Genomic DNA, 21,807 nt, shown 5'->3' on the forward strand with positions numbered 1-21,807 from the left:
ACAAACAGGGATATATAAACTGGGTGGAAAGTAAACAAAAAACGTTATACTGGTATCATGCAGAACAAATTATGAGAAGGTTAAGAAAACTTGCAGAACACAAGAAAATAGGGTAGGATAAGTAAACCTGGAGAACAATTTATGTTATGTTATGTTGAAGGTAATTATATAGCGCACTGTCACCAATGGAATTGGTCCCCAGGCGCTCTGATTGATCTGTAAAGAAGGAGGGCGGGTAGGGTTAGTTGGGAGGATGGGGAATAGGAGAGTGGGAGAACTGGTGTGTTTTTGGCAGCTTCAGTTTGGTACGAGTATCGGAGCAGGCAAGACCTTGTGTGCTGTTGGTGTTGTATGTTGTTGATGCAGTATGGTAAAGTGCAAGCAGATTTCTGGGTGAGAGATGGTTGTGTGAATTCTGGGTGGGTTGGGTATGCAAAGATTTGAAATTTGGATTAGTGGGTTTGTATCCTGATTCTAATGTTTTGTGTTCCATTTCAGTTCTGCTCTTGTGGGCGGGACTGTTGCTGATTCCTTGTTTGCCATCTGTCTATAGTGTGTGATGGTGTGGCGCGCTCCCAGCTGTATCCTAGTGAGCATTGTATAATATGATTGGGTATGTCTAATATCTCTCCCTGTGGTGTGGGAGTTGAGGTTGGGTGCTCCTTATTCCATTTCTATCTATTGTGACATGGGTCTGTTGGAGCTAGGTGTGGTTCAGGGCCAGGATGCTATTGATGGATCGTCCTAGTATTACCATCTTGGTCAGCCTGTGTATGCAGTCTTTAGTGTCCTCATATCATGGCTGTCTCTCAGTTAGTTTATCAATGTGTGGTGGAGTGTTGTCCTTAACTATTGTTTGGTTGTTGTTTGCGTGTGATGGCGTGGTGCGCTCCTAGCTGTATCCTAATGAGCTTTGTATTATGTGATTGGGTATGTGTATTGCTCACCCTCTGGTTTCGGGGTTGAGGGATGGGTGTTCCCTATTCCCTTGCTATCTAGCATGACAAGGGTCTATTGGAACTTGGGAGTGGTTTAGGCCAAGCTGCTATTGATGATTCGTCCTAGTACTACCATCTTGGCCTCGCTAGTTATTCGGTCTTTAGTGTACTTTCATGGCTATCGCCCGGTTAGTCGTTCGGTATGTCATGGAGTGTCTTCCTTAGAATCTTTTCACAGTTGATAGCTTAGTGTGAATCAGGATCTGTCTCTTCATTCATCGTTGTTTTAGTTGTGTCCCCCCCCCCTGTGGGCGGCCTTCTAGTTATGAAGTGAGGAGCCAGATTTTGAGTAGTAGGTCGCTTCTTGTGTTGCGTCTGTTCTTTGGTAGGTTGTTCCAAGTTTTTCGGCAACTGGTGAGAGAAAGAAGATCCTACAAGTTTTCTTTTATTGTAGGGTTTCAGTTCCAGGCGGATGTCGTTGCTTGATCTGAGTGTTTTTCTTGGTTGATGTAGGCACAATTTGCCTCTCAGGAACTCAGCGCCTTGTTTGTGTACTGCTCTGTGCGCAATGCACATTGTTTTGAATTTTATTGGTTGTTTTATTGGTAGCCAAAGTATTGTTTTTAACGCAGGTGTTCTCTTCAGGGTAGTCTGAGAAGTAATATGGCTGCAGCATGTTTTATGCATTGTAGATTTTTTAGAAGTCGTTCAAGAATACACAATTATATGCTATTGGCATAGTGTATTCTGGACAAGACGAGAGCGATGATGGTGGCTGTTTTGTTAGCAAATGATAGGAATGGTAGGCTCCTATTTGCCGCTCGCAAGAGAAAGAAGAATTTCTTGAGTACAGCATTTACTTCAGGACCCCCAGGTTTTTTACAGTCAGCGAAGGTGCTGGGGTTGTCCTGAGTTCCCTTGGCGAGGGGATGAAGTGGTTCTCTCCTCTATTTTTTGCGACAATCATTATTTCTGTTTTTCCTGGGTTGATTTTGAGGTAGAGTTCATCCAGTTGAAAATGTCACAAAGGCAGTTTTATAACATTGAGTTTATTTCTAGAGTGTCTTGTATTTTGACGATTATTTGTGTGTCGTCAGCGTAGTTCTAGCAGGTGAGGCCGTGACTTTTAATGATTTTGATTAGTAGAGATAGGTAGATGTTGAATAATAGCGGGGAGAAGGATGATTTGAAAGTTTTAATCCATATGGTTTCCATTCTGTTTGTTAGGAAGGATTTGATCCACAGTAGGGCGGTGTCTGTTATTCCGAGTCCTTCTAATCTTGTTATTAGGATGTGGTGATTAATGGTGTCTAGTCAAATGGTCGACAGACAAAGGGTCAGCAGTCAAAAGGTCGACACAATTTGGTCGACAGGTCAAATGATCGAATTTTATTTTCAGTTATATATATTTTTTTAGGTTTTCGTTTAGGGAAAAAAAGTGGTTTTAATCAAAAAAAGGGGGTTGGGGGAACCCCCCCAAAAAAAATTATTGTGAAAAAACAAAAAAAAACAAATTTGATCATTTGACCTGTCGACCTTTTGGTGTCGACCATTTGTCCTGTCGACCATTTAGATTCGATCATTTGACCTACAACCGTGATTAACTGTGTCAAATGCTGCAGATAGGTCTAGAAGTATCAAGGCAGTACTGTTGTCCAAGTCTGCGTTGTTTTTGGGTGGTCCCACATTGAGAGTAGAGCTGATTCCGTTCCTCTCATTGGTCTGAAACCAACTTGTGCCTGGTCTAGTAAGCCGTGCTCTTCTATATATTCTTGGGTCGTTTTTTATATGTACGTTTCAAGCAGTTTGGTGGTGTACAGATGTTAGAGATGTGTCTTTAGTTGGCGAGGTCCTCTATGTTTCCCACTGTATCTTTGAGTAGTGGCCTTATGTACGCTGATTTGAAGGCTTGTGGCAATTTCCCTGTCACGATTGAAAGTTTAAGGATGTTCCACTGATATTCCATGCGAGTGCCGTGTTTAAGAATTGATCTGTATATGTCTGGGAGGAAGGGGTCCTCAGGAGAACCTGAGTTATTGCTTTCATTTACCAGTTTGACAAAAGTCTCCACTGATAATTCCGGAAAGCTTTGTAGTTTGTTCAGATATTCCTCCTGAGGCTAGGTGGGGATCATAGTATGGTTGGGTGGTCTGCCTTAAATGGTTTGTTGGATGCTGATGATTTTGTTTTTGAAGTGGTCTACTAGGTCATTGCATAGTTTCTTCGAAGGAATTGGTATATTGTTGCAGCCCGGTGGATTTATTATTTCATTTATGATTTTGTAGAGTTCTTTTGGGTGTTTGGTGCTTTCAAGATTTGGTTGTCGTAGTGTTTCCTCTTCGCTTTTTGTATTTCCTTTTTGTATGAGTGGTTATGTTGCAGGCATTTCAGCTTGTTCATAGTATTGTTTTTTATTCTCCAATCCAGTTCTTGTCTTCTTTAGAAATGTTTGTGGATAGTTGTTACAGTCCAGGTGTGGAACAGGGCTACTTTTTTGTCCAGGTCTGCTTCTTCCATTAATGTTGGGTGCTGTTTCATGAGCTCCAGGAGTTCGGTTAGGTTGGAGTTTTTGATGGTTTTTCAGTTTCTTTTCATGGTGGTTCCCTATTTATTTGAGTGGTCATTTTGATTGCTACGGGAATCATGAGGTGGCTGCTCCAGAGTATTTCAATTGGGCATGCCGTGGTAGGGAGTTCTTTGTTCGCAAAGATTGCGCCCAGTGTATGTCCTGCCGAGTGGGTTGCTCCTTTGACTAGTTGTTGTAGATTCATTGCTGCTAGCTGGCTGGTTAGGGATTTTTGAGTGGTTGTGGTTTCTTCTTCGAACCAGATGTTGAAATCTCTGAGGATGATCAGGTGATTGTGTTTGATGGCTAGGATGGTGATTGCTTCAGTGAAGGCATCGGTGAAGGTGGCATCATAGGTTGGTGGTCTGCATATCAGTATGAATTTCAGGTTTGTTTTGGGGTTTACTGATAAGCGTATGATTAAGGATTCACATTTATAGATGTTTAGTGGGTCTTCCAATTTGATAGCAAGGTGTTCATTGTGGATGGTTGCCAGCCCCAGACACTCATATTTTGGTTTTTCTGTTTTCTTTAATGCATTTGAAGTTTTTGGCAGGCAGTTGATGAGGATGATCTTATAGTGGTAGTCTAGCCATGTTTCTGTTACAAATAGGATGTTGATCCCTCCGTTGCAAATGAGATTGTTTATTTTGGTGGCATGTTTGGACATTGGTCGTTGCTGCGGTTACCCGTGTTTCCAAATGCCAATGGCTCATTGGGCTGCATCGTAACCACGGCTATATATCTATGTTTTAAAACAAATATATGATATCCTTCTATCTGAAAAAATGAAAACAGAATCAGTTCAATGACACACACACTTTAATAAACACAATTTAATACACACGTTTTTATGACCCTCATATGTTGCATGCAGTGCATCACATGCACTATATAACAGATACAGCATTAGTGCATAGGTCACTGTTGTTCTCTCTTCACATACTAATCATTGGGTCATTGGGATAAACACATAAAACAATATAAAAAAACTATAAGAAAACACCACTACAAAAAACAAACAGGGATATATAAACTGGGTGGAAAGTAAACAAAAAACGTTATACTGGTATCATGCAGAACAAATTATGAGAAGGTTAAGAAAACTTGCAGAACACAAGAAAATAGGGTAGGATAAGTAAACCTGGAGAACAATTTATGTTATGTTATGTTGAAGGTAATTATATAGCGCACTGTCACCAATGGAATTGGTCCCCAGGCGCTCTGATTGATCTGTAAAGAAGGAGGGCGGGTAGGGTTAGTTGGGAGGATGGGGAATAGGAGAGTGGGAGAACTGGTGTGTTTTTGGCAGCTTCAGTTTGGTACGAGTATCGGAGCAGGCAAGACCTTGTGTGCTGTTGGTGTTGTATGTTGTTGATGCAGTATGGTAAAGTGCAAGCAGATTTCTGGGTGAGAGATGGTTGTGTGAATTTTGGGTGGGTTGGGTATGCAAAGATTTGAAATTTGGATTAGTGGGTTTGTATCCTGATTCTAATGTTTTGTGTTCCATTTCAGTTCTGCTCTTGTGGGCGGGACTGTTGCTGATTCCTTGTTTGCCATCTGTCTGTAGTGTGTGATGGTGTGGCGCGCTCCCAGCTGTATCCTAGTGAGCATTGTATAATATGATTGGGTATGTCTAATATCTCTCCCTGTGGTGTGGGAGTTGAGGTTGGGTGCTCCTTATTCCATTTCTATCTATTGTGACATGGGTCTGTTGGAGCTAGGTGTGGTTCAGGGCCAGGATGCTATTGATGGATCGTCCTAGTATTACCATCTTGGTCAGCCTGTGTATGCAGTCTTTAGTGTCCTCATATCATGGCTGTCTCTCAGTTAGTTTATCAATGTGTGGTGGAGTGTTGTCCTTAACTATTGTTTGGTTGTTGTTTGCGTGTGATGGCGTGGTGCGCTCCTAGCTGTATCCTAATGAGCTTTGTATTATGTGATTGGGTATGTGTATTGCTCACCCTCTGGTTTCGGGGTTGAGGGATGGGTGTTCCCTATTCCCTTGCTATCTAGCATGACAAGGGTCTATTGGAACTTGGGAGTGGTTTAGGCCAAGCTGCTATTGATGATTCGTCCTAGTACTACCATCTTGGCCTCGCTAGTTATTCGGTCTTTAGTGTACTTTCATGGCTATCGCCCGGTTAGTCGTTCGGTATGTCATGGAGTGTCTTCCTTAGAATCTTTTCACAGTTGATAGCTTAGTGTGAATCAGGATCTGTCTCTTCATTCATCGTTGTTTTAGTTGTGTCCCCCCCCCCTGTGGGCGGCCTTCTAGTTATGAAGTGAGGAGCCAGATTTTGAGTAGTAGGTCGCTTCTTGTGTTGCGTCTGTTCTTTGGTAGGTTGTTCCAAGTTTTTCGGCAACTGGTGAGAGAAAGAAGATCCTACAAGTTTTCTTTTATTGTAGGGTTTCGGTTCCAGGCGGATGTCGTTGCTTGATCTGAGTGTTTTTCTTGGTTGATGTAGGCACAATTTGCCTCTCAGGAACTCAGCGCCTTGTTTGTGTACTGCTCTGTGCGCAATGCACATTGTTTTGAATTTTATTGGTTGTTTTATTGGTAGCCAAAGTATTGTTTTTAACGCAGGTGTTCTCTTCAGGGTAGTCTGAGAAGTAATATGGCTGCAGCATGTTTTATGCATTGTAGATTTTTTAGAAGTCGTTCAAGAATACACAATTATATGCTATTGGCATAGTGTATTCTGGACAAGACGAGAGCGATGATGGTGGCTGTTTTGTTAGCAAATGATAGGAATGGTAGGCTCCTATTTGCCGCTCGCAAGAGAAAGAAGAATTTCTTGAGTACAGCATTTACTTCAGGACCCCCAGGTTTTTTACAGTCAGCGAAGGTGCTGGGGTTGTCCTGAGTTCCCTTGGCGAGGGGATGAAGTGGTTCTCTCCTCTATTTTTTGCGACAATCATTATTTCTGTTTTTCCTGGGTTGATTTTGAGGTAGAGTTCATCCAGTTGAAAATGTCACAAAGGCAGTTTTATAACATTGAGTTTATTTCTAGAGTGTCTTGTATTTTGACGATTATTTGTGTGTCGTCAGCGTAGTTCTAGCAGGTGAGGCCGTGACTTTTAATGATTTTGATTAGTAGAGATAGGTAGATGTTGAATAATAGCGGGGAGAAGGATGATTTGAAAGTTTTAATCCATATGGTTTCCATTCTGTTTGTTAGGAAGGATTTGATCCACAGTAGGGCGGTGTCTGTTATTCCGAGTCCTTCTAATCTTGTTATTAGGATGTGGTGATTAATGGTGTCTAGTCAAATGGTCGACAGACAAAGGGTCAGCAGTCAAAAGGTCGACACAATTTGGTCGACAGGTCAAATGATCGAATTTTATTTTCAGTTATATATATTTTTTTAGGTTTTCGTTTAGGGAAAAAAAGTGGTTTTAATCAAAAAAAGGGGGTTGGGGGGACCCCCCCCAAAAAAATTATTGTGAAAAAACAAAAAAAACAAATTTGATCATTTGACCTGTCGACCTTTTGGTGTCGACCATTTGTCCTGTCGACCATTTAGATTCGATCATTTGACCTACAACCGTGATTAACTGTGTCAAATGCTGCAGATAGGTCTAGAAGTATCAAGGCAGTACTGTTGTCCAAGTCTGCGTTGTTTTTGGGTGGTCCCACATTGAGAGTAGAGCTGATTCCGTTCCTCTCATTGGTCTGAAACCAACTTGTGCCTGGTCTAGTAAGCCGTGCTCTTCTATATATTCTTGGGTCGTTTTTTATATGTACGTTTCAAGCAGTTTGGTGGTGTACAGATGTTAGAGATGTGTCTTTAGTTGGCGAGGTCCTCTATGTTTCCCACTGTATCTTTGAGTAGTGGCCTTATGTACGCTGATTTGAAGGCTTGTGGCAATTTCCCTGTCACGATTGAAAGTTTAAGGATGTTCCACTGATATTCCATGCGAGTGCCGTGTTTAAGAATTGATCTGTATATGTCTGGGAGGAAGGGGTCCTCAGGAGAACCTGAGTTATTGCTTTCATTTACCAGTTTGACAAAAGTCTCCACTGATAATTCCGGAAAGCTTTGTAGTTTGTTCAGATATTCCTCCTGAGGCTAGGTGGGGATCATAGTATGGTTGGGTGGTCTGCCTTAAATGGTTTGTTGGATGCTGATGATTTTGTTTTTGAAGTGGTCTACTAGGTCATTGCATAGTTTCTTCGAAGGAATTGGTATATTGTTGCAGCCCGGTGGATTTATTATTTCATTTATGATTTTGTAGAGTTCTTTTGGGTGTTTGGTGCTTTCAAGATTTGGTTGTCGTAGTGTTTCCTCTTCGCTTTTTGTATTTCCTTTTTGTATGAGTGGTTATGTTGCAAGCATTTCAGCTTGTTCATAGTATTGTTTTTTATTCTCCAATCCAGTTCTTGTCTTCTTTAGAAATGTTTGTGGATAGTTGTTACAGTCCAGGTGTGGAACAGGGCTACTTTTTTGTCCAGGTCTGCTTCTTCCATTAATGTTGGGTGCTGTTTCATGAGCTCCAGGAGTTCGGTTAGGTTGGAGTTTTTGATGGTTCTTCAGTTTCTTTTCATGGTGGTTCCCTATTTATTTGAGTGGTCATTTTGATTGCTACGGGAATCATGAGGTGGCTGCTCCAGAGTATTTCAATTGGGCATGCCGTGGTAGGGAGTTCTTTGTTCGCAAAGATTGCGCCCAGTGTATGTCCTGCCGAGTGGGTTGCTCCTTTGACTAGTTGTTGTAGATTCATTGCTGCTAGCTGGCTGGTTAGGGATTTTTGAGTGGTTGTGGTTTCTTCTTCGAACCAGATGTTGAAATCTCTGAGGATGATCAGGTGATTGTGTTTGATGGCTAGGATGGTGATTGCTTCAGTGAAGGCATCGGTGAAGGTGGCATCATAGGTTGGTGGTCTGCATATCAGTATGAATTTCAGGTTTGTTTTGGGGTTTACTGATAAGCGTATGATTAAGGATTCACATTTATAGATGTTTAGTGGGTCTTCCAATTTGATAGCAAGGTGTTCATTGTGGATGGTTGCCAGCCCCAGACACTCATATTTTGGTTTTTCTGTTTTCTTTAATGCATTTGAAGTTTTTGGCAGGCAGTTGATGAGGATGATCTTATAGTGGTAGTCTAGCCATGTTTCTGTTACAAATAGGATGTTGATCCCTCCGTTGCAAATGAGATTGTTTATTTTGGTGGCATGTTTGGACATTGACCTTGCATTGATTAAGTTGCAGTGGATCTTTTTGATGTTTATTTTGCTTATCAGTTGTTCCTTGCTTTAGTTTGCAGTTGTTCTGTTGCGCGGCATCTGCATGGGCGTTGATTGGATGGGGATGAGGATCAGCATAGGCTGCATCTTCATTGAGGCGGTCTGCCAGATTGAAAGAGAGAGGGCTACACCTATTAAATGTAAGATGAATACAAGGCTAAACACGACTACATTTATACAGTGTAAGACTAAACATAGCTATAATTGAGTACCAGACTAAACACAGCTAGATTTCAGTGCAAGACTAAACACATCTAGATTTGGGAACCCTGTATAGTGGTGGAGAGGCCAGCACCTAACATTGTAAGATGAGTATGGGCCTAAACACAGCTAGATTTAGATGTAAGACTAAGCACAGCTAGATTTGAGTACAAGACTAAGCACAGCTAGAATTGGGTATCAGACTAAACACAGCTAGATTTGAGAGTCCTGTGTAGTGGGAGAGATGCCTATACCTAACAGTGTAAGATGAGTACAAGGCTTAATTCAGCTATAGTTGAGTGCATGAATAAACACAGCTAGAATTGGGTACCAGACTAAACACAGCTAGATTTGAGGATTACAGCTAGATTTCAGTGCAAGACTAAACACGGCTAGAATTGAGTACCAGACTAAACCCAGCTAAATTTGAGTGCAAGACTAAACACAGCTATATTAGAGAGTCCTGTATAGTGGGAGAGAAGCCTACACCTAACAGTGTACGATGAGTACCAGACTAAACACAGCTGGATTTTAGAGACTTTTATAGTGGGAGAAAGGCCTATACCTAACAGTGTACAATGAGTACAATACTAAACACAGCTAGAGTTGAGTGCAGGACCAAACACAGCTAGAATTGGGTACCAAACTAAACACAGCTAGATTTGAGGATCACAGCTAGATTTGAGTGCACGACTAAACACAGCTAGAATTGGGTACCAGACTAAACACTGCTAGATTAGGGAGTCCTGTATAGTGGGAGAGAGGTCTACACCTAACAATGTAAGATGAGTGCAAGACTGAACACAGCTAATAATCACAGTGCTAGCCTAGAGGGCGCAAATAGTAATCACGGTAGTATTACAATGTAAGTGTTTTTTTTTATGTGGCAGGTCTTCCAAAGTAGAGTGATTGCTCTACTCCCCACCCTGGCCAATCCTACTTTGTTTGTTGCTGCTGGTTGACGGCTGGCTACTAGCTTCCCCTGCTCACACCTGCAGACACTTTTTTTTAACAACTTTATTTATTTCCGTTACAGCATTATCTGAGCATTACATGAGACATTTGATTCCCATTATATATAAGGGTACGTGCAGATTGACCTTTAGCCCCACCCTGAGCTCCCCTTCCTCCGTCCCCTCTTTAGTCTGTGGTGCTCTGATGGGATGGAGATCCGTCCGGGCCTTGGGGGTCTAGAAAGTTCGACACCAGGCGGGATTGAAATGTTAACGACGGGAATGGGGAATGGTAGTCCAACACTGGGGCCCAGCAGTCGGTGAAGCGATGGAGAGATCCCTCCTTCGCCACTGTAACCTTCTCTGCCACCAGGATCTCCCAGACTTTTATCCACCAGAGGGCCAGAAGAGGACCCTCCTGAGTTTTCCACCTCCGAGCCACTGTGATCTTAGCCGCTAGGAGTAGGTGTGTGAGCATTTTGGCGGATAGCCCCGCTCTGGGATATAAGTCGGGGTCTGCCACCCCGAGAAGGATCACCTCCGGGTCCAGTGGCAATTTGCCTTGGGTGATGTCCTCCGCGATCCACAGGACCTCCCTCCAGAAGGCTTGTACTGTCGGGCATCCCCACCACATGTGGAAAAAGGATCCTCGTTTGCCGCAGCGTCTCCAGCAGCTTGGGTCAATGTCTGCGTTGCAGTGATGTAAGCGAACTGGGGAGTAGTACCAGTGGTGCAGGAGATTCAGGGCGCATTCCTTGTTTGTGACGCATCTGGACGTTGAGTTGATCCTGGACCATATTTCCACCCATGTCTGGTCCTCTATTGGGTGTCCCAGGTCTGTCTCCCATCCAGACATGTATTGTGGTCTGACTTGTAGCATGTCCTCCTGGAGGAGGCGGTACAGTTTGGTGATCTGACCCCGGCCCGAGCCTTCCCCCGTCGCCTGTTCCAGGGGGTGGAGGTCCCAGGTGGCCCCTCCGACGGATCGCGGGCTGCGAGATCCAATGGCAGAGCTGGGCGTATGTGAACCTCTCTCTTTCTGTCAGCTGAAAACGGGCTTTACATTCTTCAAAACTGAGCGGGGTGTGAGTCTCGTATAGTTGGGAGAGGGATCGGAGGCCTCCTGTGGACCATCGGCTGAAGTGGGCTGCCTCCATTCCTGGCCTGAAGTCAGGGTTCCCGAAAACCGGGGAGAGCGGGCTCAGGTCCTTGGGTACCTTCCTCCTCCGTCAGGCCCATGCCCATGCCTAAAGGGTCGCTTTGGTGGAAGATAACATCTGCGGACTGTGGCTCCGGTGAGGTCTTGGGGTGTATAGTATGGAGTGTAGCGGTGGCTGGCATCTGGATTGCTCAATGCGGGATCATTTTGGGGGGCCTCCGGATTTGCCCAAGCTGCGGCGCTCACTAGTTGGGCTCCAAGGAAGTAGTTCATCAAGTTGGGCAGCCCGAAGCCGCCCCATTTTGCGGCCCCAGTCATGACCCTTATCAGTATCCTGGCTCTGTCTCCCCTCCACACGAATTTCGCCAGCTTCCTCTGTAGTTGCTCCAGGGCCTGCTTTGGGGAGGGTCCGGGGGTGCGGAGCACAGGTATAGCAGTCTCGGAAGGAGGTTCATTTTGCATGCTGTGACTCGTCCCAGCAGAGAGATTTCTTGGTTGTTCCATCATTGGAGGTCCTCCTGCAATTCCTTGAGGAGCGGGGGAAAGTTGGCGGCGTAGAGTTGTTTCAGGGCTGCTGTAAGGTGTATTCCCAAGTAGGCTGTTGAGGAAGAGCTCCATGCTAGCGTGCTGAGTGTCTGGAGATGGGTCATAAGAGGGACATCCAGATTGATGCTCAGTGCCTCCGATTTGGAGTAGTTCACCTGAAAACCAGGCACTTCCTCAAACGTCTCTAGCTCAGTTAGGGCCGCGGGTAGAGAGGATTGGCAGTCGGTGATGGAGAGCATCACGTCGCCGGCGTGCAAGGAGATCTTAAATTGCTCGCCGTTTACTTCTAGCCCAGGGATGTTCTTGTTAGCTCATATTTTTTGGGCAAATGGTTCCATGACCAGGGTGAAGATCAGCAGAGAGAGCGGGCAGCCCTGTCTCGTCCCGCACGAAAGCCGGATCGGTTGTGAGGTCTTCTGGTTCAGGCGGAGTGATGTTTTGGGTCTTTATAGTTGGCTAGTACTGGAATGTTGGGACGAGCTGGAACGCTTCCATGGTGAGGCGCATGAAGTTCCAGTCCACCCTGTCAAATGCTTTGGTGGCGTCCAAGGTCAAGACCGCCAGTCCCCGATGTTCCTGGGACGCAACTTCGATGAGGTTAAGTGATCGGCGGATGTTGCCCATGGTGCTTCTCCCTGTGATAAAGCCCGTCTGGTCCTGGTCTATGATGGTTGGGAGGATTTGCGCCAACCTGTTCGCCAGAACCTTTGAGTATGCATTGGCGTCCACATTGAGCAGAGCTATCGGCCTGTACGACGAGCACTCCTTAGGGTCCTTGCCAGGCTTCAATAGCAGAATTGTGGTAGACTCTTGCATAGAGGGCGTGATTGCGCCTGAGTCCCGGAAGGAGTTGAATAATTCTGTCATTGGGTGTAGCAGCATGGGGCAAAAGAATTTGTAGAAATTTGGTGGAAAACCGTCTGGGCTTAGGGCCCTGGGTTTCAGATTCTTGAGTACTTCTTCCACCTCTTCGGTTGTGATTGGGGCTTCCAAGGCAGTTCTGTTAGCTTCTGATATGTGTGGGAGTAGGGCGTCTAACCCATGCTACACGACATGGCAGTGCGTGATGCCATAGCCAAAGCGATCAGCAATTACTTTAAGGAAAACCCCCCCGACCTCACTTCTACAGCAACAAGATGGGAGGCCCTAAAGAAGTGGACACCCAAAGCAGCCAAGATAGTCAGACTAGCCCGCATGAAGCTGGAAGCCCACTATGCAGAGGACACAGCCCAGACCTTGCACCATAAATACCTGGTGAATAAATTAGCCAAGATCCGCCAACGGAACCACGTTACCGCGCTGAGGGACTCGGAGGGTAGGACCCTGTACGGTGAAGCGGCAAAAGTGGAGGTGGCGGCGGCCCATCTTTCTGGCACCCTAACAGCAGCCCCCCGCCCGCAGGCCCTCCAGGAACAATATACTGCAGACACTTTCTTGAGCCGTCTCTGTTGGAGCCGCCCTTTGCCTTGGGCCCTTCACCGCAAGGGCTGCACGGGCAAAGGGCTGCCCTGGAATGCTCACTTATGACCAGGTGGATTGAGCAGTCAGGGGAGGTGGGAGGTCTCGGTTGGCAGAAGTGGGGGAGAGGAAGCAGAGCAAACAGTACTGCAGGCACACCCTGGGGGCTACAACGGTCAGTGCAAAATACAAAATAGAAGGCCCAGGGGTGTCCAGACAACACCAATCTTACCTGAGGTGCTGGGAAACTAAACAGCACCCATGGGCTGGTGTACCAACATGCTTACGGCTACAATAGAAGAATTAGCCTATCAGGGGAGGTGGGAGAGCTTGGGAGGTGGGAGGAGGGAGGGAGAGGAAGTGGAGCAAATGGGGCTGCAGGCACGGCCTGGGGCCTCAACAATCAGCGCACACTACAAAATACAAGGCCTGGGAGGGTCCAGACAACACCAAGCTCACTTGAGGCACCGGGAAACTGAACAAGCACTCTGGGGCTGGTGTGCCAACATTCTTATGGCTACAATGGAAGAATTAGCCGATCAGGGGAGGTGGGAGTGCCAAGAGACAGGAGGACGGAGGGAGAGCAAGCTGAGGGCTGAAGGCAGGGCCTGGGGGCCTCAACAGGCAGCACACAATGCAAAATACAAGGCCCTAGAGTGTCCGGATAACACTAAGCTCACCTGAGGCAACGGAAAGCTAAGCAGGCGCTCAGGTACTGGTGTACCAACACGCTTACGGCTACAATGGAAGAATTAGACTATTAGGGGAGGGCTCGGGAGGCAGCAGGAGGGAGGGAGAGGAAGAGGAGAAAATGGGGCTGCACGTCCTGGGGTCTCAACTGTCAGCACAAAACAAAATAAAAGGCCCGGTAGGGTCCAGACAACACCAAGCTCACCTGAGGCACTGGGAAACTAACCAGGCGCTCAGGGGCTGGTGTACCAATATGCTTACAGCTACAATTGAAGAATTAGCCTATCAGGGGAGGTGGGAGGGCTGAGAGGCAGGAGTGAGGGAGAGGAAGTGGAGCAAACAGTGCTGCAGGCACAGCCTGGGGGCCTCAATGGTCAGCACAAAATACAAAATAAAAGTCCCGGGAGGGTCCGGACATCACCAAGCTCACCTGAGGCGCAAACAGATATAGTTTATCAAACTACTTTTTTTTTACTTTTTCATTTTTTGCAGCATTGATTTGTTCATGTTGTCATTTTTATTGTTTTATATTTTCCTCCTTACTAAGACATTCCAACATGTCTGAACATGAGAGCACAAGCAGTGACAATGTCATCATTTGGACCAACAATCCACATGAATGAAAAAATAACAGCTGACAGTTGGCCCTCCTTCAAAGTGAAGGAACACTGCAAAAAAGAGGCAGAGGAGGTACTCTTAACATTCTACAATAAATCTCTATGCCGTGGACCTTCAAATGTTCCATCGCAAAGTCTAGGAATATAAATAACGATTAATCCATCATAAAAGAAAAATACATGGGTCACATTCCTTACATAGACTGAGATCAGCACCACCTGCAGCACCTCCATCCACTATTGCAACAATGTCAACAACGGTATCAAATGCACAGACTGCTTTTTTACTGACTCCCAATCTTTCCATGTTGCTAATCATGTGTAAACAATGTAAAATCCTTAGAAAAGCTAGAAAGATCACTAAGAAAGCTTTCCATACATCTGCTCTTACCATCTCCAGCAGTAAAACCTTCTTTTGAATATAGGTTGACCTTTCATGGGAGTTAACTGTACAACATCTAGTGCAAATCCACTGGGATGATGATAACAATGCAGCTACATGAAAATACAAAAATAAGCACATTACAAAAATGAACTTGCACAACACCACCAACTGAATTATCTCACAAAATACTCAAAAAACTTACAAGTAATATGTAGCTCAACATACATTAGAATTACAAGGGGTACAATCAAATAAATATTCACCCTTAACAAAAAGATTTGCCACTCAAACACAGCAAATGAAAAAATAATAATGAGCACCATCTGATAGCAGTGGTCACTACACTTAACACACAACACTGCAAATAAACCTTCAAATATGTAAATAATGGTTAACTCTTACTTTCGCATCAGCCACACTCCGGCCATGTACATACTAAGATTTTAGGGATCGAAAGGAAAAAACTGCAGAAAAAGGTGCCTTTTATACTTTCCTTGCAAAACAAATACCAAAAAAGAGGACTAGATACCAATAAAACTACTAAAATGGCTGACACATTTTCAGCACAACCTATCACTAAGCCCTACACAAATGCAAAAGTAACAAAAATCAATAACAAGCAATGAAACTGACACAAACCCACCTAGCATCTTTCATAGCCGCGGCTCTTCGACGGGGATACAGATCTTGGTTTGAACCCGCGGTTACGGGCACAATTTCCTGCAAGCCCCAAATCAAACTAAATTGGCCTTCAAACCTTCAAATCAAATAAGCGAACAACTTAGTACATAAAATAACACACATAAATTAAATGTTGAACTGTGTCATGCACATGAACATATGATTATTGCACAGAAAACATATATTTATAGGCACATCTTTAAATAAACTAGTGGCTCCAACCGCAATTAATGAAACACAGAATGGTATTGCTGTGCCTATGCACATGCTTTTTATAGACACAGCTATACAAGAGCCGCTCCTAGATGCCTGCTGATAGCTGCGGCTATTCACAAAATCCTTGAATTCATAATTGCATTTCCACTGCACCAAACTCCAGAAACAGTCCCAACATGCCTACCAGCACCACCTCCACTCCCCTAGTTTCTTATAATCCCCCAAAACACTCAATGCATATAAGATGACACCCCACACAAACTTGTAGATAGCCACGGCTACCACACGTCCACAAACACACAATGTGTCACTTGCTCAAATATGTCCTCGGCTGCAATGGGGGAGGTCTGTGTCTACCTTTTACTAGCAATGGCGCACTGGGCGGCTGTTCGATAACCGCAAATACAAACAATAGCACCATTCACCAATTGGACAACACACACACATCATACATACCATGATCATACAAATTACTAATTTCAAAAATAACGGCACCTGGCTAAGCTCTGATAAACCCAGATGGGTGCACACAATTAAATAATCAAGTACAATCAGGGTGAGAGATCACACGGGCAGTCTTTGATGTGCTCATACATAAACATAGGATGCAAACTTTCAATATTCGGTCAAGAAAGTCTTTGACCATCGGTTGTTTATTAAACATATCAATTTAAAAGATAAAAATCACAACCCAAACATGACACTGTGTTAATTCCAAATTAGTAGTACAAATATATACCATCCAATCAACTAAAAAAAGATTTAACTAATACAAAACATGTGTTCCTTCATTTTTAACAATACATTTACAACAACAGGTGCTATCCAGAGCCTTGTGCATTTCTGGAGTACAGAGACAACAGTGTGACATTAAACACTGAACATTACAAAAGGAGGTTGTCAACACTATAATGTTTCAGCCAGGCAAACTGATTGTTGGAGCTTGAATGGAATTGGCCTTCTTCAGGACGGGGGATGATGTATTATCCATGTCCATAGGGCATCTGTCAGAGAATAATGACAGTGGATGTGTGAGTTAGACCGAGGTGTGATCTTGAGAAGTTTAAGTACATCATTTCAACCAATCTAATTGGATGCTCATAGGAGCTAAAAATCATGACAATTAATTGAGTAACATTGATGTAATGTGTTCTGTCAGTTCATATTTGCTGCTGTAAATTCTTGGAAATGCCCCTCTCTTAATTGGTGGAAGGTGCTGTCGCCTAAGCGCCCCATCAAATGAATGATGATTGCCAGGACTCCTATCCGCCTAAGGAGAACCAAAGGAAACAAAATGCACCTGGTTAGAGTGCAGAAAGGGTAAAAAACCCTCTATCATTTAGCAGGTAGAGCGCTTACCTTAGAATTATATCTTTGATTTTGATCTAACAAGTAGATCACATCCCATGCAGAAAAGCATTGTCGGGCTGGATTGTTTTCCAACTAAAAATATACAGACGGATATATTTAATGTGTCAGTCAGGCCCTTGTATGGTAATGATTTTAACACGAGCAATTTATGTGTGGTCTCTGACGTTCAATGGGTGAGCATATATGGCACCAAGCCATGTGGTGTCCTAGTTGTAGCCCTCCCACATTGTGTGCACCTTTTCCTGGGTGCTTGCAAACGCGTTGTGCTATTCTGTGAACCAACAGACCCAAGTGCAATACTGCGTTTGCCGTGAGATGCAGTGTCTCTCTTGGTGAGCCAAAAACAATGAGATTCCTGTGAGCATGTGCCGGTAATTTCTAATCGATCACGCAGTGGTGGCTCAACATGCTGCACAAGCACGATTTTTATTAAAACAGTGTTTGTAATTACTTTGCAAGTCCTGGTGCCAGCGATGCAAGTCTGGCGTCTGCGGGGGAGACAAAGTGAATGGCAGACTGTCGGAGATGCCAAATTACGAGAAATTTCAAACTAGGAATCATTTTCCTAAAAACAGAGAAATACAGCAGATATCATGGCTGGTATGAAAACTGTGTGGCTGATTGAGACAGTTGGCTATTGGTCCCTGGATGCTTTTTGTGAGAAAATAAATATTAACATGGACCTAGGTTTGAGGGATTTTACAATGAAATGGTTTGGATTGCTGGTAATGCGTTGGTTCCAGGTTTTTCCAAAATTGTTATGTCTGAAAATTACCGAGCACCCAGACGTAATACTAATTAATTGTAAAGGCAATGATTTGGGAAATCTAATAGGGGTGAGCCTTACTTTAATGATGAAACAAGACATGGGAAAACTAATGGCCTATTTCCACACACCATCTTTTTCTTTTCCAATCTCACTCAGGAAAAAAAATGGACCACCAGAGTTAATGGTAAAATTCAGAAATCCCAGAGAAATGTTAATAAAGCAGTTTCAGCATTAATGACAGAACACAACCAATTATGGATTGTGAACAACATTAAAGTTCTACACTCAGTGTACCTCAACACAGTCCTTTTAAGGACTACTCATCATACATAAATACACAAATATAATAAATAATAACTAAAACATTTTTTTTATTTTACCTGCGGCTATAGTTCACTGGCTTTTACCATAGCCGTGGCTACAAAAAGTAATTTAAAAGGGAGACTGACTTCAAGTTTTATACTATAATCCAACTTAAATGATGAATACAGAACAACACTACTTGTGTACTAATGTAAAGTAACTGACATATAGGGATCATGAAAAAATACATAACAGTAAACTAGATAGCCAAATATGCAGTCGCAAAATTAGTATACCTATGTTAGTGATGAGAGCACTTCCACTGTTCATAATGAGTTAGAGTAACAACACACGGAACTGGCCGCGATGAAAGAGAACATAAGTGTCTGTGGCCTGGGATATCGATTCAGAACCCCCTGTAGCAGGTACACTACACGGTAATGGGTGGGATATGGGGGTATAGTTAAAGTTGGGGGAACTATGTGGGTGGGGGAGGTGAATGGGACACATTTCTTGGGGTACAGTTTGGGAGAAGAGGGAACTACAACAAGTAGCACACAGGTAATGAGCACTAACACAGACACGATCATACCTAAAATGAAACATACTAATCACAATTACATGCACAACCGAGAAGATGGCTAAAACAAGAGATGAGGATATCAAAATGTTGAGCTGGAATGTCTGAGGGTTGGGATCTCAGATCAAGAGAAGGAAAATGATAGCATATATTAATAGATTGGGCCCCAAGATAGTTTTCTTGCAGGAAACACATTTACTACAACAAGAAGCCGAAAAGCTTGTTCCGAGTTGGGGACCACATCAATACTACACATCGTACTCCAGCCGTGCGATGGGGGGAGCGTCCCTTATACACAGAACGTTACCATTTGCATGTCCCGTTACAGAATGCGATCTTGAGGGCAGATATGTCTTGGTCAATGGCACCCTCCATGACAGGGAGGTGGTACTACTTAATATATATGGCCCAAATATAGATGACCCTGGCTTCTATTCCACTTCATTCGGGAAACTTGTGAAATTTCCCACGGCCCATGTGGTATGCGGCGGCAATATTAACACCATCCTTGACGTACATCTAGTCTGCACGTCGGATCAGCCAAGGGCATTTTCTAAATCTGCCCAAATGATACTCACTCATATGGCCGACTTGAATTTAAGGGACGCATGGCACTCCTTAAACACCACCAAAAGGGCGTACACGTTCTACTCTTCTGTGCATGATATGCACTCCATAATAGACTTGTGGCTAATCGCTAATGACGCATTAAGCTGGGTTACTGATGCTCACATTTACCCCAGGTCATGTTCCGACCAGTCAACTATACAGCTAACATTACGAATCCTCGACATAAAAATGGACAGACCACCCTGGAGGTTTAAAGCAGCTGCCCTCCAAGATCTGGTCTATAAGACAGCTCTAGCCCAACATATATGGGAATATTTCGACATTAATGAGGGTTCTGTGATTAGTCAGGCGGTGTTATGGCAAGCATTTGAAGTTTGCATTGGAGGCACAGCAATGTCCACTGAATTTGGAGTCCTCAAAGATATCAGAGATCGCCAATAGACAGATCCAGTATGCACAATCACTGTCTCCACAACTAGGACTGGAGATTAATACCAAACTTGACGAATTTAAAGAAGCGGCCAATCGCAAGATCCGCTACTTCGACAGGCCAGCCGCAGCACGATGATACGGGGAGCGCGAACGCCCTGGGAGACTGCTAGCTACATTGGCACGAGGTGAAAGGGGACCGACTACCATCCCATGCATAAAACGAATAGACGGCACTGTGACCACAGACAGCCAAGAGGTTATGGGGGCATTTTATGATTTCTATAAACAGCTATACTCCCCTCAGAGTAACGCCATTGATGAGGAAATAGACCAATACCTTTGCCACATACCAATGACATTTTTAGCGGACGCCACCAGGGAGACCTTTGAAAACCCAATCTCAGAGGCTGAGATATCTGAAGCTATAAAAGCACTACCCAACGGGAAAGCACCGGGCACTGTGGCCTCGGGGCAGAATTCTACAAGGAATTCAGCCAGCTCTTCGCACCCAGGCTACATGCAGTTCGGACAGAGGCCTTAGAAAAAAGGCAACTACCCAAAACCACTATGGAAGCGGTCATCATCTTGCTGCTTAAGCCCGGGAAACCGCCGGAAGACTGTGGCTCCTGCAGACAGCTGTTGTTAATAAACACTGATGCTAAAATCTTCGCGAAAATACTGGCCACCCGGCTAACTCCATTAATTACCTATATGGTTCATGAGGACCAAGCGGGATTCCTCATGGGTAGGTCCACTGCAACAAATATCAGGCATTGCCACAATATTTTGTTGGCAATACAGAAGAAACACAGGGGGTGGCGGTCTCTCTGGACATGCAAAAAGCTTTTGACACAGTATACTGGCCGTTTTTATTCAGGGTCTTACAGTGCTACGGGTTTGGCCCCAACTTTATTAAATGGGTCAAAAGATTATACACACGCCCCTACGCCAGGATAAGTATCAATGGCACCTTATCTGAATTACTGGAGTTATTAGGGGGCACACGTCAAGGCTGCCCACTGTCACCCCTCCTATTCGCACTGGTGATAGAACCCCTGGCGGACATACTTAGGGCCTGTTACAGCACACACAGATTTTGGCTCAAAGGCAAATTAAAAATTATCACATTTTATGCTGATTACATTTTATTATATCTGAAAAACCCAAAACGCATGCTTGGGAAGGTCCTATCAGAGGTCAAGATTTTTGGCGAGTACTCCAGCCTAAAACTCAACGTTAAAAAGTCAGTAATTTTTCCGCTTACAGAAGCAACGGTTGCACCGACAGACCATGAAGGTCTCATCTGGAGCCCGATACACATTCAATATCTGGGGGTATATGTGGCTAGGACTGCTCAATTTTCCCACACTCTGAATTACAACTCCCTGGCCGATGCCCTGTGTGCCAAAATGGCATGCTGGAGCGCCCTGCCTATTTCAATGATGGGGGGAATCGCCCTCATCAAAATGATAATTCTTCCAAAACTCTTTTACCTATTTAGCACTGTCCTAGCATGGCCAGATCGAGCATTGTTCGCAAAAATAAAAAGTGCCTGTACCACATTCAAATGGGGAGGCCATTCTAGATTGAGGGTACTAACTTACCAATACCCACAGAGAGGCTTAGCGGCGCCCGATTTTGAACTCTAATACTTAGCCGCACAAGCACACTACGCCACCCAATGGGCTACAGATTTCCTCAATCCCAAAGACACACTGAATGAACCCCACATACCAAAACCCGCCACACTATTCCACAATATGACGATGTTACACCCCAAACGTCACAACTCCACCAACCCCATGCAGGTCACAGCCACAGCTTGGGCCAGAATTGCTGATATATATGGTACAGATTAGCTAAACCACATGAGCATGCCGATCTGGGGCGAACCCCATATACCACCTACTCTGGATAAGGAGGCATCCGCACATTGGGGCGCTAGGGGTATCGTCCAGTGGGGCCAATTGTTCCCAGACAGATGTTTTGTGACTTGGAAATCCTCAAAGACATAGTAGATGATGTGGCCAAGCACAAGATGCACTATATGCACATAAGGTCAACCATTGCAAACCTATGGAGTGATTTTCCAGCAGAGCCAGCGATAAACCTGGGACTAGGG

This window comes from Ambystoma mexicanum, chromosome 2q, assembly GCF_040938575.1.
Source record: "Ambystoma mexicanum isolate Mex_15411 chromosome 2q, UKY_AmexF1_1, whole genome shotgun sequence".
Taxonomy (NCBI): domain Eukaryota; kingdom Metazoa; phylum Chordata; class Amphibia; order Caudata; family Ambystomatidae; genus Ambystoma; species Ambystoma mexicanum.